Source organism: Peromyscus maniculatus, chromosome 12 (genome assembly GCF_049852395.1).
Source record: "Peromyscus maniculatus bairdii isolate BWxNUB_F1_BW_parent chromosome 12, HU_Pman_BW_mat_3.1, whole genome shotgun sequence".
Lineage (NCBI taxonomy): Eukaryota > Metazoa > Chordata > Mammalia > Rodentia > Cricetidae > Peromyscus > Peromyscus maniculatus.
The window spans coordinates 14679228-14698937 of NC_134863.1; the positions used below are offsets into that span (position 1 = coordinate 14679228).

Here is a 19710-nt window from a genome sequence, read left to right on the forward strand (position 1 = left end):
TGGTTATTATACTATAACGTTGACCCTGAGACCAGGTGTGTCGGGATGGTATGGCCATGGGCGCCAGCCTGACTTTGACACAGTAAAATGATACCTGTTTTGGAAAATGCTGGTGTAGTCACAGAGACAAAAGCTCATGGAACAGGTGATTGCCACCCACTGTAAAATGATCAGGTTGTGTACAGTGGGCTGGACAGAACCACCCACTGTAAAGTGATCCTGGGTTGTATACATTAGGCTGGACAGAATCACCTCCTATAAAGTGACCCTGGGTTGTGTACAGAGGGCTGTGGAAGTATTGGCACAGGAAGGTCACTTTCTCTGGGAGACCCTTAGAGTCATCCTGTTGGGAAGGGAGACACAAGGAACGCTGATGAGTAGATAACCATTTGAGCTCAAGGATAAGGGAAGTGGGTGGGTTGACCTTAGTTCAGTACGGCTGGAAAGTGAAGGTTGTTAAAGGAGTAGCAACCTTCTGGAATGAGGGACAAATAAAAAGAGCAAGAGTCACGTTAGGCCCTACAAGACAGCTTAAAGATTTCGATTTCGTTTTCTGTTTAGGGTCGTTGAGTAACTGGAGAAATGGCCCTGTCCCACTGGACCCTAAAGGTCCCTGTCAGTTATGTAAATGTAGAGTACACTGTCTGTGTGTCCTGACGTGGCGTAGAAGACCCAGACTCCCAAGGAGGACCAGGCCAGAGCACAGATCTCTTGATCCGTCTCATATTACCCTCCTCCCCTCTGCTGTGGGACTTTTCAGAGGATCCACACAGATAAACAATTTGGGGTTTTTCAAAACAAAAATCACTTTCACTTTCAGCAAATAGGAAAAAGTGGGAATGGACTCCTCCCATGCTCTTGCCCCCTTTCCCTGCACAGGGCTCCCTCTTTTGCAGCATCACTGTGGCAACCTGTGAGACTCTGAGGATACATACATGTGGTACTCTTCTAGGTCCATCCTGACTATTAGACAATAACTCATCTAATCTTCCCCCAAAAGCTCGGGGAGGTATCATTACCATCATGATTTGTATTTTATAGAAATTAAAGTTTGTAGAAGTGGTTGCCTTGCCTAAGGTCACACATCCTACATTTAGCTGGGATGGAGGCAGCCTGGCTCCACAGCCTTTACCCATCACTACACTTTTCTAGATTCCTAGGCAGTAAGCATAATGGCGGTTAAGAGAGTTGAGGGGTCCGATGCTGTCTTCAGCAGACAACTGATAGAGTGAGCTGAATTAAGGACACTTTGCTGGTGTCTGTTGGCTGGGCAGGGAAACCTGTATAGCGTTTCTATTATGAAAAAGACAAGAAGAAACGGGGAGGTTTGGTTTTTCTGCCACAGCTTCTCAGAAATCAGCCACCTGAGAAACGCTGGAAAACAACAGATAGGATCGGTCCTGGAGTCAGACCATGAACTCGTGCCAGTCCTCTCTCCAAGACTTACACACAGAAGGGTGAACTTCTGTGACACCACCACGGTCATTTTAGCTCTGGGTACCTGAAAAAGAAGCCACTGGAAGCCAGCAAGTGTGAGGACATCCCGAGAAGAGAGAGATGGTGAAGGAACCTCACTAACATAACCTCAGCGTGGGGTCAAAGAGGTCCTGGGCACACTAGGGATGCACCTGCTTGGAGCAGATCTAAAGATGTACTGTAGAAGCTTTGAGAATAGAATTGTGGTATTAACCACTAGCAAGTCCTAGACAGCTTTCCGAGTGGCCCATGTGATATGCAAACATGAACCGTGTAGCCAAGGTTTTGGAGTCTGAACTAATGTCAGCTGCCACTCGTAAAAGGGGAAGGGACAGTGTCAGCTGCTTAATTACCTGCCCAAACAAACAGAAGCCACATTTCCCAGAGGATTTCAACAGGACCCAGCATCTTATAATGACAGTGTTCAAATGTCCAGGTTATAATTCAGCCCGAGTTTACTCAATATTAAAGACAAATACAGGAAAATTCAAACAGTGTTTAAAGAAAAAGTAATTAACAAACATTGACTCTAGGATGACTCAGATGGGGTTGAGGCAGCCATTGTATCCATGCTCCGGTGTTGAGATTAGTGGAGAAACTGAAATCCTCAGCAGAGAAACAGAAACCAGCGCAAAACAACCAAAACTGAAATAATGACATCTGAAATAATTCAGATATCAGCTGCTATGGAAGGAGCCTTTGGTGCTGTGGGAGGAGCCTCCAGTGCTGTGGGAGGAGCCTACATTGCTTGGGAGGAGCCTCCAGTGCTGGGGATGGACCCTCCAGTGCTGTGGGAGGAGCCTCCAGTGCTGGGGATGGACCCTCCAGTGCTGGGGAGGACCCTCCAGTCCTATGGGAGGACCCTCCAGTCCTATGGGAGGACCCTCCAGTGCTGGAGAGGACCCTCCAGTGCTGGGGAAGGAGTCTCCAGTGCTGTGGGAGGAGCCTCCAGTGCTGTGTTTCTTGGGTGGACCAAGTTCAAATTGGACAGAGCTTTGTCTACATTTTGTTTGTGGCTTCATGGAAAGGATAAAGTAAAACAGATTTCATCTGCCCATCTGATAAACTCTCATGTCTATTATTTCTTTGTGTTTCATCATAATTCTGTGAATAGGGAGGGTTATTGCTATTTTGGTTGTGTGTGTGTGTGTGAGTGAGTGGAGAGAGAGAGAGAGAGAGAGAGAGAGAGAGAGAGAGAGAGAGAGAGAGAGAGAGAGAGAAGAAACACAGGCCTGGATCCTATCAGCTGGCCCCTTCTGTCTCATCTAAAGGGCTTTTGAAAGGAATGCCAAGGGGTGGAGCAAAAGACCTCCCCCTAGCACAGCCAATGTAGACCCTTCCAAACATGGTAGCTATGCACATGGTCAATCCATCCGCTTATGCAGCCCTGCCGGGTAAAACAAGCTCAGATCTCACTGGGAAACCTCTGTGGGCTTCCTCACTGACCCAGCTCTGTAAGTGCTGGAATTACAGGCATAAGACATGGGTCCCACTATGTGTCAGGCTTGTCTTCAGTTCCGGGACTTCAGTGAACCTTCTGTGCCAGCTTCCTGAGTACCGCAGTTAGCTGTGAGATAGGGACCATAAACCTTTTCATCTGTCCAAATAGACGCAGAGGGTGGGTGATTTCTAAGGGGAACGTGGAGACTGTGATTTGATTCAGGAACGAACACACCTTAGATCTGTTTTGGGGTTTTTCTAGAGTTCAGTGTCCTGTTAGCCTCAGTGTCAGCCACTCTGGCTCTGGCTCCCTTAAGGTTCTGTGTTCCTGTTCCCTTTGCCATGGGGGCAGTGTTTGAAATGGGAGAACTTGAAAGGGGCAAATATTAGTTTGGTTGAGACGAACGTTTAAGTCCTGCGTTAAGCCAAAGGCAAATATTGGCTCACGGCACTCCCAGAAATGCCATCTCACCTCAGGAAGGAAGACTTCCCCATCCCACAGCAACTGAGCCAGGCTCCGGGCTCCTAGCACTCTTGCCTACTTCCTGAGGGTCCAGTTGTACACAGCTTACAGCAGAGGAAATAAATCCTGGGATGTTCCTATTATTTGCCTCAGAGATTGACTAATAAAGCAGGGATCCAAATCTAGTTTTGTCTGTCTCTGGGGTGTGGTTCCAATGACAGTTACCACAAATCTTCCACTTTGGGCCTTGTCAAAGACTTCCCAATTTCTGCTTTGGGGCTCGTTTTATTAGTCTAAGGGCCAGCACCCAGGTTTCCATATGCTGTGAGCCAGAAGCAAGCCTGACTAATGTTCTGGTTCTGTAGCAGGGTGAATGTGGAGAATTCCATACTTCTCCTGAATCTCTTTTTTTAAAAAAAAAAAAAAAAATGAAAAACCTTCTAAAAATGTTCCTCCGACATTCCCCAGCCTTAGTCTCTCCACATCTAGAGTGTGGGAATAGTAGGCTTACTGTTGACCTTTATGAGAGAGTTATCTTGAAATCTCAGAGAATCCCCAGGCCACGCTTACCTGATAACCTGATGTCTGTTCTGCTGCGGCTGACGTGAGCTGTTCTGGCTAACAGATAAGGAGTCCCTGCACATTCTTCCAGAGCACGTCATGTCTTCTTTCTGTGCAGTCAGGCATAACTGAACACGTACACGACTTTTGTCCCTCACTGAGTCCATAAACAGAGGGTTATAGGAATGTCTACATTTGTTGAATGAAATTCATCACCAAATACAAAAATCCTTAGCATGAGCTTGCTGTTTGGTTTCTTGGGAGCCAGGGGTTACAAGCATTTACTTTTCACTTCTGGATACACGGAGGTTACAGAGAACTTGAAAGACTGGGTCCTTGTTTGCCAGTGTGAGCTCCCTATGCATTAAGTTGGGGCTTTGTTCTGGCTAGTTTTATGTCGATTTAACACAAGCCAGAGTTATTTTGGAAGAGGGAATCTTAATCGAGAAAATGCCCCAATAAGACCTGCCTGTAGGCAAGTCTGCAGTACATTTTCTTAATTAGTGATTGATGTGGGGCGTGCCACCCCTGAATGGTGGTCCTGGGGTCTATAAGAAAGCAGGCTGAGCAAGCCATGCATGAGGAACAAGCCAATAGGCAGTACTCCTCCGTTACTTCTGTATCAGATCCTGCCTTGGGTTCCTGCCCTGACTTCCCTCAGTAATGGAGTGTGACCTGAGAGTTATAAGATAAAATAAACCCTTTCCTCCCCTAGCTGCTTTTGGTCATGGTGTTTTGTCACAGCAATAGACACCCTAACTAAGACAGAAACTAGTTCCAGGTCTTGAGGAACTGTGACAGACCTGACTATATATTTTGGGGAGGATTGTAGTGGCATTTAAACTTTGGGTGGGAAAAGCTGTTGGGTCTGTGTAGTGGGCTATTCTGTGAGAGTCTAGAGGGTAAAAGTGTTGAGAGAAATGCAGATGGTGGAGGCCTGGCTTTGTGAAGCTTCTGAGGGAAGTTTGGGAGTCTCTTAAAGACTATCTATTGGGGCCATTGATATTTTGGATTAAGTATCTGTGGTTCTGGTTCACTGGGACTGAAGAAAGGGCTGTGATTAACAAGAGACCAGTAAAACTGTAAAATCTTTGCTTTGTTGGGACAATGGATGCTGGTCAGTTGGACCTGAGGAATCGGGCCACTGTTGAGAAGAGACCAGCATCATTGAGGTGGAATTTGGGAAGTGTTTCCTCGAAGTCAGCACACAGAAGCCATGCACCAGAGGTGGCTAAACTGTACCTTATGCTGAAAGCCAAACCTGGTAGTGTAAGAGTCACCCAGGTGGTACCAGTTTTGATGGCATGAATGGGTCATAGAGAACAGCTGAGGCTTCTACTGCCTAGCAGAGCTGGAGTCCCTGAGAAGAGACCATTGGTGAAGGTGTAATTTCAGGTGTAGTTGAAGCCCTAGGTTTGAAGGGGTCATGGAGAGAAGTTGAGGCTTGGCACCATGTGGCAGGGTCAGAGTCCTTGAAGAGAGCCCAGGAGAGGCTAGTGGTGAAGGTTCAGCCCAGTTGAAACGGAGACCCCGGGGTTCTGAAGATGCTCAGACCATTAGAGGACTGTCAAGGAAAGCAGTAGCTGTGGAGTGGAGCTGGCCCGAGCCTACGAGACAAACTGTGTGTGCTGTGGATCGCAGAGCCAAGGACATGCCACTGCCTGCGTCCCTTTGGAACCAAGGAGGTCGGGAATGAGTCTCATACATTGGACATTGAGTTATTTACCCTGGCAGTTTGGTTTTGCTTTGTTCAGATTGTGACTGTGCCCTGGTTCTTCCTTCTTGGAGTAAAGTTATTTAATTTAGTTTTGATTTTACAGAAGTCCACAGTTTGGAGACTTTGGAGTTTTATGGACTGTATATTTTAGAGAGACTTTGAATGGTTTAGAGACTGAGCTTTTACAATGAAGTAAAAATATTAAGTGTCCTCTCCACTGAATCAAGAAATGGGCTAATGAATTGAACAGATAGTTCTTAAAAGAAGAAATAAGAATGAATGACCAGTAATGGCTATCATCAAGGAAACAGTCAACAGATGCTAACAAGGATGTGGGAAAAGGAGCCCTTCTTCACTGCTGGTGGGAATGTACATGGTGCAGCCACTACAGATGTGAGCATGGAGGTTCCTGAAAAGGCCACAAATAGAACTACTGTATGACTCAGCTGCACCACACCTGGGTATAGACCCAGTGGATGGAAAGTCAGCACATCACAGCGATACCTTCACATCTGTAGGGAGTCCTGCAATATTCTTTCGTAGCCAAGACATGCAACTGGCCTAAATGTCTATCAGTGGATGAGTGGAAAAAGAAAATGAGGTACCTAGATACCGTGGGTTTTTATTTAGCTGTAAAGAATTGTGACAGTACAGCACAGCAAAATGAAACTGAAGGCCAGGTCACTATGTTAAATAAGCCAATCAGACAGGGTTCATTTTTCTCTTATATACAGATTCTAGTTGTGGTGTGTGTGTGTGTGTGTGTGTGTGTGTGTGTGTGTGTGTGTGTGTGTAGGTGTAGGAAGGGAGCCCGGAGAGGAAGAGGTCTAAAACAGGAGAAGGGAATGGGATATATGTGTCATGGGAGGAGTGGGGGGCTATATAGGGAGAGAAAGGGGACCACAAAGAAAATGTCACTGTGGACCCCATTTGTTTCTATGCTAACTTCACAAATCATCAAGAAGAATAAATATAAAATGCTAAATTAAATAAAAACAACTTTACAGAAATATTATTAAGTTATTTAATGAATTTGGAAAAAATTCACTGAAAGTCACATGAAGATGACAGTTTATAAAATAGTTAAGTATGAGAATAAGCACAAGAGCGTCTTTGAGTTCAGAAGATCCTGGGTTCAAGTGCTGGTCCTGCCGTTTACCAGACCAACTTCATAGCCCTGTTGTGAGGACGGAGTGCTCTGTGCTGTGTAGACTTCGAAGCGGCAGCCCCCATTATGTCTGGACGTCCAGAATCGATGCCATGGATCCAGAGACCTGGTCTGACGCTATGGGCCTGCCACTTCCTCTCTGGCAGGAAAGCCTTGGGAAGAGCCTGTAGTAATGCCAGTGCCTGGGCCGGCATTTACTCAGCCATGTCCCACCTGGGGCTGGGCTGGTATTGCTCTTGCTTGTGCCCCTCCCAGGGAAGGTGCGGCCTCATCCCATTCTGTGAAGACCACCCTATTGTAAGCTGTAACATGCTTTCACTACTGCCTATGGTGCGGATCGGTTCAGTCAGAATCCACTGAGAGCAATGTTGGGCACCGGAATGTTAGCAGGGATGCTGCTGTTAGCAGACTTGAGCAAGCCTTTACTCCTCCGATTTCCTCGCCCTTTCTCTGTGTGTGGCGCCCTGTGTGGGCTTGGCCTGCTCCTCCGGAAGACGCTAGTTTACTAAGATGAGAGCGCCAAGCACTTCTTACCCTGGTAACCTTAAGGTGTGGGTAGCTGTATTCAGTGATTGTGGCATTTAGGAAATGTCTACTGGAGGGATGGCTTCCAGGTTAAGACCATGGGCTGCTCTTCCAGAGGGCTCTGGGTTCCATTTCCAGCATCCACAGCTCAAAACTGCCTGTAACTCCAGTTCCAAGGGATCCATAGCCGCCTTCTAGAGGCCCGCTTCCGACCGCCGCAGGCACCAGGCATGTACGTGCCTCTCAGAGATACGTGCAGTCGAGACACCCATACACATAAGACTATAATTTAAAACAATGCCAGGGCACTCTGGCCATGACTTCCTTTTGCACACGGGCAAGGACACGATAGAAGACAAGAACAGCCCTTGACATGCCCCGTAGACGTGGAGGGAGGGGCGACATGAAGCCTGTCCTCACAAAAGACACAGTTCCAATAGAGAAATTGACGACCTCAGACTTAAGAGAAAACTCTTTAATTTTGAGACAGGATCTTGCTATGTAGCACACAGGTGACGTTGAACTCACTGTGCAGCCCTGGCTGGCCTCTCCTGTCCTCTGACCTCTGCCTCAGGGCCGGAATTTTGTTGTATACCATCATGAATTTTGTTGTATACCATCATGCACGTCCAGGATTTGAGACAATTCTTAATGTTTGACTTACTTCCTATCTCCCTTTCCTTTCCAGCCATCTGGTCCTCTTTTGCAATTCAGCATATGGGACTTTCGGGCAGTCCGTTCCCCCGCTTGCTATAACTATGCTGCTGAGTGTCCAAAGCGGAGACCTGTCAGGGCCAAAGGGCATCCTTTCCCTAATAAAAGGGCAGGCCTGCTGCATCATCCAAAACTGAGTTTAGGCCCAGTTCAACCTGAACCCCAGGAGGATTTCTGGCAGTTAAATGATTTCTTAGGAACTAGTGAAGCTGTCCCCCATTTGCCCAAAGGAGTCAGTTCCCTTACCTCTGGCAAAAGGGGCCCCGTGGCTCTCAAATTAACACACACCTGTGGCTCCTACCAAGTACCAAGGCCCATGGTAGCCCCCAAACTCCCTCAGTCTCTACTCACAAGTGCTTGTTACAGATTTCAAAGTCCATTTTAGCACCCTAGTGCTTCTCACCTCCTCCTTCAGCCTCCACTCCCTCCAGCTCATGGGCTTCCCTCCCCACGGCTACTCAGTCTTCTCCTCATAAGCCAGCTGTTCTCCCGGATCGTGGCTCCTGCTCTTCTCACCATGCTCCCTCTCCTCTCTCTCCTCTGCTTGGCTCCCCTCTCTTGCAGATAGCCCTGGCCCTGTCCAGTCCGCTGGCCAGGTTCAGTCTACATCTTTCTCTCTCTGCTCTGGACTTTCCCAGATGCCTCTGACTATTTTCTCCCTCTTGTCTACTGTAAAAACCTTCCCCCTAACCATACCCTGGACCAGTCCTCTGGGCAGTTTCGTTACTGCGCACCCCTCCCCTTGCATAGCTCTGGTGCTGACACCCTCACACGCAAGGCCTCTCTGTGATATAGATGCATTTGCCCGCTGAAGGGTCAGCTGGGAAGGGAGACTCATGTCTGATTTGGCAATCACTGAAATCCCGGTTTTACACTGATGCTCTGATTTCTAAGCACTCCGTCTGATTCTTCTGGATACACTTAGAATGAGCTACCCCTGCCAGATGAGGGGCAGTTGGGGGCATTTAAGTGCCTGCCTACCATTTTGCCATCTGGGGAAACCTGCTCTCTTGGAGGTGTGATTCTGTCCACTGCTGGGGCTGGAAGTTATTAAATAAGGCGAGACTGGGTGTACATTCTAGGTGCTATGGTCCTAGATAAGAAAGTTATGATAAAGTTAAAGTAAGCTATGAAAACCACCATTCCTTGCACAAGGTCTCCCGGGAACCACTAAAAATGTTCAGTATTTCAAAAAGCATGATGGGAAAAGCCTGTGTTCCAACTTCGTGAACCAATGAGTTTTTATTGGGATTACTAACCGGAGTTTGGTGGTGGGGTAACTTACAGGAGCAGGCATGAGTCACATGCAGCAGCGTCACTGAAGAGCCCAGCTTGGGTGGGCGACAACTCAGGAAGGCTGCAGCTCCAGAGCTCTATGTAGCTGCCAGGCAGCTCAAGTCGCTCCCACTGGTGGCTCAAATGTTCATTTTGTAGCCGTAAGGGGGAGGCCATCTTGTGAGCCTCCGCCTTCCTCCTGGGTCGGAGAAGGATAATGTTCCGATTTAGAGGAAACTGCTATATAACACAGAAAGATGTCTTAAAATGATGACGTAAATTCTGAACCTCATTTCTTCACTAAAGAAGACGCTGGCCAATACCCTGGCTCCTAGGGTGATAAGATCAATTTTGGTAACATAAAATGCTAGCACACAGTAGGATCTCAATGAGGAAGTCTACGTGTCTTCTATGGGCTACAATCTGTGAGCTGCAATGGCAGCTCTTCTTCCTCTCCTTCCTCTTCCCCTTCCTCCTCTCCACCCTCTTCTTCACCACCACCACCACCTCTTTGTTTATCTTCTTGAGACAGGTCTCACACTGTTGCCCATGCTGGACTTAAGCTTTCTATCCTCCTGCCTCAGCTTCTTTCCTGAGAGTTGAGGTTGTAGGCGTGAGTCACTAGACTTGGCTACTGTTGGAGTAGCTTCTCTGGAGGTTTTCCTTTTGAGCCTTCTCCAGTCCAGTCCAATCCTACTGGAGTGGATTCCCAGTACAGTAGCAGGACTGAGACTTCTCCAACATGTCCCCCAGAGAAAGCCAAAATTCTTATGTTAGTCTAAAGCCCATGTGATCCCATGTCTCTCAGGACCCAGTTCTCTGCATGCGCTCTCTGTTGCTGGCCTTGCATTGCTCTGGAAGCATCAGGCTTGCCCCTGTCTGGGAAGCCTTCCTCCTGTGTAGAGCCCTCTTCTCTCAGAAGACTGCATGGCCCCTCCTTGCACCTTGCCTGTCTGTGAAGATGCTCTGTTTTCAGTGGCCTTCCACACACCCAGTTTATTGCCCACTCAGCCCATCCGTCTCTTTGCCCACTCTTTTTGCCTGTAACAACAATAACAACAACAACAGCAACAAACATTATCTCGGCTGGAGGTTAGAGGACGATGGGCTACTCTTCTGAAGGTCCTGACTTCAATTCCCAGCAACCACATGGTGGCTCACAACCATCTATAGTGAGATCTGGTGCCCTCTTCTGGCCTACGGCATATACTAAGGCAGGATACTGCATGCATAGTAAATAAATAAATAAACCTTGAAAAGATAATAAAGACTTAATGTATAAGAATGCGCTTTTAAATAAATAAATAAATAAAACAAATAAACAAAAAACATTATCTCTTTCCAAAGTGCCACTGCACACGTATTTGCTGGCCTCCTTTATTTCCCTCTAACTAACTGCATGGCGAATGTTAGGCCCTGGAGTCTCTGGCCACTTTCAGGACTTCCACCTCAGTCTTCATTGGTTGAGTGTGCCCACTGTGACCACTGGCGTAGGTTTCCTCCACACTCCGGGACCGCGGCGAGGTAGAAGAGCCTCCCTCCCTCCCTCCCTGCTCCCGGGCCCTGAGATGATGATAGGGCCTAGATCTTTTTAGAGATAAAACCAAAGCAACAGTGAGGAAATCCGTGAGAACTGCTCAACTTGAAATGATCAGGTATCAATTCCAGGTTGGAAATCTGGGGCTCATTTTGCAGGACTTGGGAGAATGTCAATAACACCAGGGAGAAGCCATCTTTAAGAGAACAAGTTTTATAGGAAACTCTCTGAGGGCATGTTCTCTGTTCTCCTAAGGATGATAGCACAGTCAAGACAGTCTAGATCCCTGTTAATGACCTTACATATTATAAACAAAGAATGTTTTAGGATATTTGAATTCTGTTTCCTCGTGGAACCTTAGCTGAGAAAAGCTGTAGGGATGGGAAGCTGATATGAAACTCTAAAGCACTCGAGGAGAAAAAAGTTTATATATATATATTATATATATTATTTATATAATATATATTATATATATATCTATATATGGTGGGGGCAGTAGAGATTTGAAGGAAGTGAAACAGTCCCTCTTCCTGTTGTGGAGACAGACCTAGTCTTCTATTTTTCTGAAGCACAGGGTATGGTGTAGTGTAGGAAGGAGTGGAGAGAAAGAGGTGGATATGTTGCTTAGCAGTATGGTGTTTGCTCAGTCCTCTTTATAGGCTCCTTCTGTGCCTTCCTCCTCTGCTTATTCCCTTTGATTATGGAGCGGAATGCAGTTTGGTCTTTGGTGTGGTAAGACTGGGGGAGATGCCTTCTGGGCACGTGGCATCTGTGCCCTGGGGTGTGGGTGTTATGCAGAAGGAGAGCTAATGCCCTGGGGAGTGGGTGTTATACAGAGGGAGAGCTGATGGGACGTGAAGGGCTGCTTTTCGTCAAGAACCTGTACACTAGCCTGGCCAACATTTGCTGATTTGCCTGTAGGCTACATGGCAGAAAATAGCAAATGGCCAGGAAGTGTTTCATTTGTTCCAATTAACTGGCTTTGGTCAGGGACTGTAGCTGTGGGGTCGGTACTCTCCTCCCCACAAGTTCTGGTCAGTAGGCTGTCGGACAAGCTCCGTGGTAATACGCTCTGGTGTTTCTGAAGACTTTGGCTTCTATTCCGTCATTGTCTGCCAGGCTGGAGAAACATCAGACCTCTGGTAAGAGAACCCTTTAGAAGCCTGAACTTTTTAGAAGGCCCCTTTATCCTTGAAGCTTTGATCTGAGCAGGATTCTGCCTCTACCCCTGCCCCACCCTTAGCCTTAGGAAGCTTGGCTTTGGGTAAACATTACAAGGGCTGCTGCCCCTCCAACGGCAAACTGGCTCAGCACTTCCTAAACTCACTTTCCAGAGTCTCCGGCTACCACTCACTTTCCTGTCGCTTATCATGTGCCCTTGCTAGCAAAATAGTGACTCGTCAGAAGTGTTTGGGCAGAAGTTTGCTTCCACTTGAGTGGAAGTTTTCATCTTGACCCATGGGGGTTTCCAACTTTGGAAGCTTGGGTGTTAGAACCAGACAGCAGAAGTATGTTCCCAACTGCTAAATGTATTCCTCCAGGAACCACGGTAGCTGCAGCCATGAAGTGAGCCCCACCACATCGCAGGAGCACGCCGAAAGCGCTCAAGTATCATTGTCTTGAGACTGTGAGATAGTGCCACAAAAGCATGTCATTGCGTCGTTACCATATCTGGTAGAGGTGAACTTCTAAGAATGACTTGTGTCTTGCAGATGAAGTCCAAGGCTCCCTGAACTTCACCAGTTCACTAGCTGGGGTGTGTGTGTGTGTGTGTGTGTGTGTGTGTGTGTGTGTGTGTGTGTGTCACAAAACAGACAAGTAGAAAAGACAGGATTTCAGCCTGGAGTTTCGAGGCAATAGCTCCAGCTGAGACTTTCTCCAAAATTGGGCATCTCTCTCTATTTGTGATAAAGTGCTACTAGCCACCCCCATTTCTCATATGTCATCATTTTTTTTCAAAACATAGCTTATGGTAAATACGCAAAGAAAGGATATTCAAAATCTTAGCCCCGTTTTTCAAAGTCTTAGTGTGTAAGTCAGGCATTAAATGGTTTTGTTAAATGACTGTAAATGTGACTCACTCTTGATTCCTGTGCTTTTTGTCTTCCTGGATTTTGAAAGGCTCTCCCAGGCTGTTGCTTCTCTCCACACCTCACTTGGAGTGGCGCTGCTCTGGCATCCTCCTCCTCCTCAGAGCCTGGCTGTAGACTGCCCAGCTGCATCTGAACTGGATGGGGAGTGTAGGCCAGGGGCAGAGGCAGGAGGCCCCGATTTTGATCCCCAGGACCCCAAACAACAAAAAAGCATTCCTGGTGCTTCTTAAATGCACACTGCTCATCCCCAGCACAGACCACTGAGATCAGAATGGTTATGATAGAAGTTAGGAAGCTACATTTTGACAGGACGTTTTGCTAACTCCCTGGAGAATCGTGGGTTCTCTGCCATCCTGCCTCCGTGGGTAGATAGTGAAGCTGCTGAAGTTGCTCCCGGCTCCCCTCTCGCCACCCTGCACTCTTTAGTCTCACATCACCTCCACCTCTCTCCATCAGAACTCATCTGATGAATTGTAGTGAACAGGTTTTGGGTGCAAACGCCTTCTGGGTAGAGGGAGATCAGACCGTGAGATGCAAACAGCCAGTGGGGAATGAGTACAGAAGCTAAAGCACTTCAGTGCCTAGAGATGGGGGAGATGAGGAGGAGCCAGCTGCAGACTGCTGCGGGGGGGGGGGGGGGGGGGGACCAAAGAGATGGAGAAAGCCCAGGTGCAGAAAGGCTGTGCGTCAAGAAGGAGGATATACATACAGGTGCGCAGAGTCTTGTTGATGGCCGAGTGGAAGGGAGGCCGAGTGTAGACTGCGTGGTTGGCAACACGGAGGTCCCAGTGCCTCTACCAAGAGCAGGTTCATGAAGTTGGGGGGTTTTCAAGTGAGAATGGGAAGATGGGGATTGGGGAAGAGAGCATGTGGACTATCTCGCAGAGAGTTTTACTACGGAGGATACTAGGGCCAGGGCTAGGAGGTGAAATGGGACTGAGAAATGGAGAGAGGGGGCAGACACTGGATTTATTTAGAACCACACAGTGGGTCACCTTTTGTTAAGTTGCATCTGACTTTACAGTTAGTTCCTTCAGCAAAAGAGAAAGCGTTACCTGTTGTAACCTTTTTTCTTCAAGTTTTAAACTCTTTCCACTCCCAAATCATATCCATTGGTCGAGAGGACAGGAGTTTACGGATCAGTCTTATTCCCTATATAGCTTAATGCAAATACATTTGAAAAGAATTTTTATCTGTGGTTTGGTTTTGCCTGAAGCATTTTAAAGTAAAAACACCCACTACGTATACAAGTAATCCCATTTCTCCTCCAAGACTTTTTTTTGTTCAAATTAAAGTTCAAATAAGGTCTAATTACATATTATTATTATAGCTTTTAAAAAACCTGGTTTTCATATGTCTATTGATTTGCTGATAAAAATCAGTTCAATTGTCTTATAGAAATCTTCTTTTCTGAATTAGTAAATAGAAATGCCTGTGAACTTCCCTATTTACTATTTTAAGTTATCACCCCTCCACCCCCACCCCCATTTCCTAATAACTGGAATTACATTTGAAGCCCGGGCAATATATAGATTAGACATCTGTGGTAAGGGTGTTCATAGGTGGTGCTCTGTGCTCTGTGTTATCTTGTACTGGGGGCAGATTCTGTCCAGGTGCCCTGCTTATCGATGCCAAGACTCACTGTTCATGGGGCTTCCTGAATTATGAGAGATGACTTGTATTTAGTTTAGTTTTTTTTTTTTTTTTTTGGTAGTGTGTTTATCTGAAGATCGGGTCACCATTGAGAAAGGGACACTTACTAGTGTAGAGGAAGAGGGGAGGGCTTCATGAAACCATTTCCTTAGAGGCAGGAGTATACAGTGTAAGTGGTTTAGCTCAGATGGAAAGATAGCGAGTTGGCCTGGAGGCGAGGAAAACCACAAAGTCACACCGCACAATAAACCTCACACAAGAGATTTATTGGGAGGGGGAAAAAAACACAGAATGGTGGCTGCCTTTGCTTGGGTGAGAAACAGCAGCAAACTGAACAGGAGACAGGGCTTATATAGAGTTTCTCGGGAATGAGGTGGAACTTTTCAGAGTAGAGCTTTCCAGGGTGAGACTAGTGGGATTTCATGTCCAGAGATTGGGCTCTTTACTCTGTAGGGTGAGGGCGGAGTCCAGGAGTAAGGGCAGTTAGAGTGATTTGTGGGGTGGTTAGGATAAATGGGTCAGTCAAAGAAATATAGCCTGACCCTGAGCCCAGTGCAATTCACTGGCCCTAAAACCAGAGACAAAGGTTAAAAGGGGCCAGTAAAAGAAAAACACTTTGTGCCTGACCAACTCAGCACAAAAACCAGCCAATCCCTGAGCAGGAAAACCAACTAATCCCTGAGCATGAAACCAAACAATCCCTGAGCACAAAATCCAGCCAATCTCCAAGCGTGTCCAAACTCAGGGATTGAAATCCGACCAGTTCTCACCCTGAAAGTCTTCACCCTGGAAAAACTCCGCCCCTAAGAAGCCCTATATAAGTCCTGTACCTGTTTAGTTTGCTGCTGCCCTTTCCCACTCTGGCAGAGACAGTCACTCTCCTGGGTTCTTCCCTCCCAATAAATCTCTTGAATGAGGTTTGGATGATGACCTTCTTTCGCCAAATTTAGAGCCAGAGCAGAAAAGTAACAACTTTCTCAGGAACAGGAGTGGAGCGGAGCAGAACTGCTCCGCGTATGGTAATCTGAGCTGCAGTGCTTACAGCTGGAACTGGTAGGTAGAGGTCCTCAGGGGACGGGCTTAAATATGGAATCTAGTGGATGAGTAGTAGTCATCGTAGGTGTTGGACCCAGCCAGTTCATTTGAAACAACAAGAGGAATGTGGGTGAACTCAGGTAAAGTGGGCTATTACTGCGGCAGAGAAAGTTCTGTGCTGGGACATTGGGACATTCTGCCTTTCTAGAAAACAAGGAGCAAGTTCATCAGAGTGGAGTGAGACTAGGAGGGGAGGAGATCAAGCAGAACTCTAGAAGAGTGACAGGTGAGTACATTTTGAAGAGACCATAACTGAGGGACAGCATTAAGCATAGACTGGCTATCAGTGATCAATAATGTGAAATGAAACCAGTGTGTGTTCGTGTGTCTGCGTATGTCTGTTCATGTATGTGTCTGTGTGTGTTTCGAGTCAGTTCAACTGCATGACTTTGGGGCTTGAATAGGATAGAGTTTGATTTAGCCAGAACTGCAGTTTGACAAACCATGTATGTGTAGGGAACCATCCTAGGATTGAGCACAGACTCTAAGGTGGCCAGGAGGAAGTGAGGCCGCGAGGGGAGAGGAGGATCTCCAGAGAAGATTGTTGGGTTTGAGGTCATCATTAGAATAAGTTCCAAAGACTGAAGTGTGGATTGGAAAGAGGGTGTCTGAAACCAACGTTATTCATTGCGTAAATTTCTTTGGAAATAATGCAACCAGATTTAACAAGTCCTTGAGAGTGAGTGGCTGAGCTCACAATCCACCCCAGTAGAGAAGACTGAAGAACTGTGAGGCCTGGGAACTAGAGTACGTTCAGGGAGTGGGGAATATCACTGAGCGTTGAGACAGATGAAATGGTGGAGAAAATGACAGTGAGCCAGTAGGAAAAATCTTTCCGGACTGCAAAGGAGCATCTCTTTCTGGACTAGAGAGGAGATGTCAACACCAAGTGGGATACAGAAGTCAATGGCATAGACTGTTCAGAGTGTTTGCTGCAAGATTGTGATGAGAAGGTTCTGAGCCTTCAGGGACATGTGCTGAGCAGGTATCCGTGGCTGTCATTCTGAGTCCACTTGGCTCAGTGAGCAGAGCTTAAGCCACTAGGTGTATTTTTACAAGGAGGGCGATTTTTCTTTCATGTTAAAGTCTTTCTGAACAAGAGAAGCAGCTGCTTGCACAGCCACATGTCCCTAGAGGTGGAAATTGTCACGTCGTCTTGAGTAACCAACAGACTAAAGGAACATCTGCAAAATGCTTGAAAGGAGATTCTAGCAGCTGGAACTGATGAAGAGGGATGGGGCTGTGTCATAGACAATTTATTCTTTCATTAAAAATGGCTGAGCATTGCCGGGCGGTGGTGGCGCACGCCTTTAATCCCAGCACTTGGGAGGCAGAGCCAGGCGGATCTCTGTGAGTTCGAGGCCAGCCTGGGCTACCAAGTGAGCTCCAGGAAAGGCGCAAAGCTACGCAGAGAAACCCTGTCTCGAAAAACCAAAAAAAAAAAAAAAAAAAAAAAAAAAAAAAAAAAAAAAAAAAAAAAAAAAAATGGCTGAGCATTTCTTAGTTATGAGCTAGACGAAGGGAACCAGAGATGTCTGAAAGGAAGAAGTTCTCTATGTGGTTGGAACAGATCTGCCATCAGGGGAATGTCCCATAGTTGGAAGAGGGCTAAAATAGGCACATTAGAGTCATAGTGATCCCTGTGGAAATAAGGAGCCGGGGGGTGGTGGTGGTGGTGGTGGTGGTGGTGGTGGTGGTGGTGGTGGTGGTGGTGGTGGTGCACACCTTTAATCCCAGCACTCGGGAGGCAGGTGGATCTCTGAGTTCAAGGCCAGCCTGGTCTGTAGAGTGAGTTTCAGGATAGCTGAGGCTACCCAGAAAAAACCTGTCTCAAAAGCAAACAAAAACTGAGAATGCCGAAAGCTTGAAAGACAGAAGTTGGTGTTGGAAGGTAAAGTAGGCGTGGCCCACATGGAAGACAGTCCCCTCAGAAGGAAAGTTAAGGAGCAAAAGTGTCTGGAACATTGAGAGCTCTCCCTGGGTTCCCCGGATAAAGCATTTCTTTTTCTTGTCTGTTTCTCTATTTGTAACACTGGGATAGTATTGGCCTCTATGGAGTGCTGTGTATGAACACTTATCACAGTTGCAGTCCTCGGCAGGTGGGGGGAGGGTTCTCACCTCAGTAGGTGTTTAAAATAGGCCTGGGATATAGGATCAGTGACCATCCTCACTTTACGGTGAGTTAGCTGAGTCTTGGGGCATGAGTCAACCAAGATCATGTGACTGGTGAGAACTTGAGCGTGGACTCTTCCCCCAGATCAGGCAGATAACAAGTCACATGCTCTGAATTGTAAGCTCCGTCAGTGCTTAGCTTGTATCCAATGCTAAATGAATCGTCGATGTCGTCACCATAGTCTAGTTTGTCCTCCAGGGCCAAGGGCCCTGGTCTCACATTTATAGCTGGTTGAAGATCACCAGACTAGCCATCTCATCAGTGGCAATGACTACCTTTGGAAGACCCTTGTCTTGGTAGATCTAGATAGACCATCTCAACTGGTTTACTTTTGGGATCAAGTCAGGCATGGCTTTTAATCCTCTTAGGAGGCAAGACTTTCTGAGGAAATGCAGTCGATATGACAAAGGAAGAGCTTGGATAGGTGGCTTCTTCTTCTTCTTCTTCTTCTTCTTCTTCTTCTTCTTCTTCTTCTTCTTCTTCTTCTTCTTCCTCTTCCTCCTCCTCCTCCTCCTCCTCCTCCTCCTCCTCCTCCTCCTCCTCCTCCTTCTGTCTGAGGGTGCTACCAATCAAAAATCTCATGACCTAAAAGCTTGTGTGTTAAGATTGGCAGGAAACCTTCATCTGCAGGCGAGAGGTTCATCCAAGGGTCAGTGCTCTAGGAGGGGGTTATGAAAGAGCCTCTTCCGTCAACAATGCCTGAAACAAGCAAAACCGTTTAAAGACCTGCTTCATCCAGCAAATGCTTACTGAGCTCCTACTATGAGCTCGACACTCACCAAGTGTCTGTAGTTACTCGCTGACAATAGCATTGAAGAAGGCTGACAGGGTCTCTTATATCCGTAATGAAAAGAGGCGGCAATCCCTGAATACGAATGCGCATACAGTGGTAAATACTAACACCACAAGGGGAACTCATGAATAGAGGGGGAGCTGTCATAGCCCTTTTCTGATTCTCCCAGGAGACTGCTCCAAATCCAGTTATTCTTGGAATTGGTAAAGAAAACCTTGAACTTTTCCCCCCTCCCTCTGAGCTGAGGACTGAACCCAGGGCCTGGGACTTAACTAAGCAAGCGCTCTACCACGGAGCTAAACCCCCAACCCTAGCCCCGAACTCTTTGGTAAAGGATAAAATGACATCTTCCACGTGCGCTTCTGTCATGCCCAGAGCCTGCCTTCTGTCTTGCTCCTGCTCATGATAGCAACATCTTCTTTCAGCCAGAGCCCGTGGTCTTCAATGGAGCAGCTTCTCCATTTTGCTGACAAAGATGGCTGTCGGGGTACCAAGGTGAACCCCGTGAGTGTGGCTAGTCCTCTCTGATAGGATCTCTTCCGGTTTCCATTTTACAGGAAAGCTAACGCAGTGTTAGGAGACTCAGTAGTCAAAGGTTATGCTCACAAGCTTTCTTTCTGCCTTACAGTGCTGGGTCTCCAGAAATGGGCTTCGAGGCTAGCTTAGTATTGTGCAGCCAGTTGAAGATGAATACAGATGAAGTGTACTTTCAATATTGTCCCCAAGAGTTTGCCTTAGAAAGAATGCCAGCTCCTCAGCAACTTTCCAGGCCTGACCCTTGAACATGCTTGATTTGTAACTGAAATCATGGGTGTAAAGATAACATGTTTCCACTAAAATAGTTAAAGTGTTTTCCTCTCTATAGCTACCAAAGTTCACACGTATTTATATTCATATGGATGTAACTTTAAGGGGTGTTTAGATACAAATAGGTTTATAAATAGGTTTCAAAACCATTATAAATAAGTTTGAGATTAAAACCCTTTTCTTTTTATACACATCTTGCTTTATAGAGTTCACATTCTTC

General features: G+C 46.8%; 1 protein-coding gene across 6 annotated transcripts in view; it reads left to right on the forward strand.

The window, feature by feature from the left end:
- St6gal1 (ST6 beta-galactoside alpha-2,6-sialyltransferase 1) overlaps positions 1-19710 on the forward strand; it is a 132492-nt gene that overhangs the window by 63752 nt on the left and 49030 nt on the right. Inside the window, exon 1 of one of the 6 annotated variants that reach the window (XM_076548627.1) lies at positions 11712-12018. The exons of 4 other annotated variants lie outside the window; for them this stretch is intronic. The gene's annotated coding sequence lies outside the window, so the exon portion shown is untranslated. Of the gene's footprint in view, positions 1-11711; positions 12019-15462; positions 15676-19710 lie in introns of those variants that run through there. One more of the 6 variants, XM_016003635.3, reaches the window with a different exon arrangement.